General features: G+C 41.6%; 1 protein-coding gene across 1 annotated transcript in view; it reads right to left on the reverse strand.

The window, feature by feature from the left end:
* The window catches only part of olfm2b (olfactomedin 2b), a gene marked incomplete at both ends in the record, with an annotated part of 10,722 nt that overhangs the window by 5,443 nt on the left and 2,779 nt on the right, over positions 1–2,500 (reverse strand). The window lies entirely within an intron of this gene.

Genomic DNA, 2,500 nt, shown 5'->3' on the forward strand with positions numbered 1-2,500 from the left:
CAGTAATTACTCACCCTCATGTTGTTCCAACCATGTAAGACCTTCGTTCATCTTCGGAACATAATTTAGTATATTTTTGATGAAATCTGAGAGCTGTCTCACTCCTCCATAGGCTTTCAGAGGGACTGAAACTTGATGGCCCAGAATAGTAAGTAAAAACGTCATTTAAGGAGTCCAAATGACTACAGTGGCTCTGTATTAAGTCTATCATGCGACGAAAATACTTTTTGAGCGGAAAACAACAAAAATAACGACTTTATCCCACTATTATTGTTGTTCAATTTGAGCCTCTGACGAGAGTTCGCGGGAGTGCCACGACGCATGCGCGAGAACTGAGATTAACCCTACTCTGAAAGAGTGAGCAGCCAGTCATGTAGTAGTAGAAGAAGAACGCCGTAATCTCAGTTCTCGCGCATGCGTCGTGGCGCTCCTGCGAACTCTCGTCAGAGGCTCAAATTGAACAACAATAATAGTGGGATAAAGTCGTTGTTTTTGTTGGTTTTTTTCCGCTCAAAAAGTATTTTCGTCGCATGATAGACTTAATACAGAGTCACTGTAGTCATTTGGACTCCTTAAATGACGTTTTTACTTACTATTCTGGGCCATCAAGTTTCAGTCCCTCTGAAAGCCTATGGAGGAGTGAGACAGCTCTCAGATTTCATCAAAAATATACTAAATTATGTTCCGAAGATGAACGAAGGTCTTACATGGTTGGAACAACATGAGGGTGAGTAATTACTGACAGAATTTTCATTTTTGGGTGAACTAACCCTTTAATAAACACAAGTCTCAAATTTACAAAACATTGAGTCAAACAAGTTCTGTAGCTTTACAAAAGGAATATGCTACAACTTCTGAAAAAAGGAATACATAACTTCCTGTTTTACAGAGGTAGCTTTACAAAACAGACATTTGAGTGCTTCCAATGCACAAAGTGCAATCTCTTAAAGGGTTAGTTCACCCAAAAATGAAAAATCTGTCATTAATGACTGACCCTCATGTCGTTGGACGTTCATCTTCAGACACAAATGAAGATATTTTAGTTGAAATCCGATGGCTCAGAAAGGCTTCCATTGGCACAATTTACTTTACACTCTCAAGACCCATAAAAGGCACTAAAGACGTCGATACAAAGTCCATCTCACTACAGTGGGTCTACAATAATTTTATGAAGCGGCGAGAATAGTTTTTGTGCACAAAAAAATACATGCAAACAAAACATCAAAACATCAAAACAATGCATCATGAAGCTTCGAAGCGTTATGAATCAGTGAGTCGATTCATGATTTGGATTGCGTGTTAAACTGTTGAAATACGTGACTTTGGCAATCCAAACCGCTGAAACGACTCACTGATTCATAACGCTCCAAACCGCTGAATCGACTCACTGATTCATAATGCTCCAAACCGCTGAATCGACTCTCTGATTCGTAACGCTCCGAACCGCTAAATCGACTCGCTGATTCATAACGCTCCGAACCGCTGAATCGACTCTCTGATTCATAACGCTCCGAACTGCTGAATCGACTCTCTGATTCATAACGCTTCAAATCGCAGAATCGACTCACTGATTCATAACGCTTCAAATCGCTGAATCGACTCACTGATTCATAACGCTTCAAACCGCTGAATCGACTCACTGATTCATAACGCTCCAAACCGTTGAATCGACTCACTGATTCATAACGCTTCAAACCGCTGAATCGACTCTCTGATTCATTACGCTTCGAACCGCTGAATCGACTCGCTGATTCATAACGCTCCGAACCACTGAATCGACTCTCTGATTCATAACGCTTCAAACCGCAGAATCGACTCACTGATTCATAACGCTTCAAACCGCTGAATCGACTCACTGATTCATAACGCTCTAAACCGCTGAATCGACTCACTGATTCATAACACTCCAAACCGCTGAATCGACTCACTGATTCATAACGCTCCAAACCGCTGAATCGACTCACTGATTCCTAACGCTCCAAACCGTTGAATCGACTCACTGATTCATAACGCTCTGAAGCTTCATGATGCTGTGTTTTGAAATCGGTCATCACACCGGGAAACTGCTTTGCTTTGGTCTTTTGCTGTTATTGTTGTTGGCAGATGGGAATTTGCGAGCTTCATCATGGTTTCAGCGATATCTATGGTTTCACCACAGGGTTTGCAGCTTTTCGATGACGTTCACGTCAGGTAATTATGTCTCTTTAAAACGTTCCCATGGCAACAGGGGGAAATGGTGGCTCTTCTGTGAAGTAAACGAACATTTTTCAACTATCTGCTAATATAAATGACTTTTTTGCAACAAAAATGCGGGGATTATGAAATCATACTAGCCCCGCATATTTTGCACGCAGAAATAGGCAATTTATGCGGCGAAAGTGCGGCGTATTTGAAAAAATTCGGCCCCGCATAAATATGCGGACATTGGCTGATTATGCATTAAATCATGCGATCGCATAATCACGTTTTTCTGGAGGGACTGACATCTGGACGCGCACCG

This window comes from Gobio gobio (genome assembly GCF_949357685.1).
Source record: "Gobio gobio genome assembly, chromosome: 3".
Classification (NCBI taxonomy): domain Eukaryota; kingdom Metazoa; phylum Chordata; class Actinopteri; order Cypriniformes; family Gobionidae; genus Gobio; species Gobio gobio.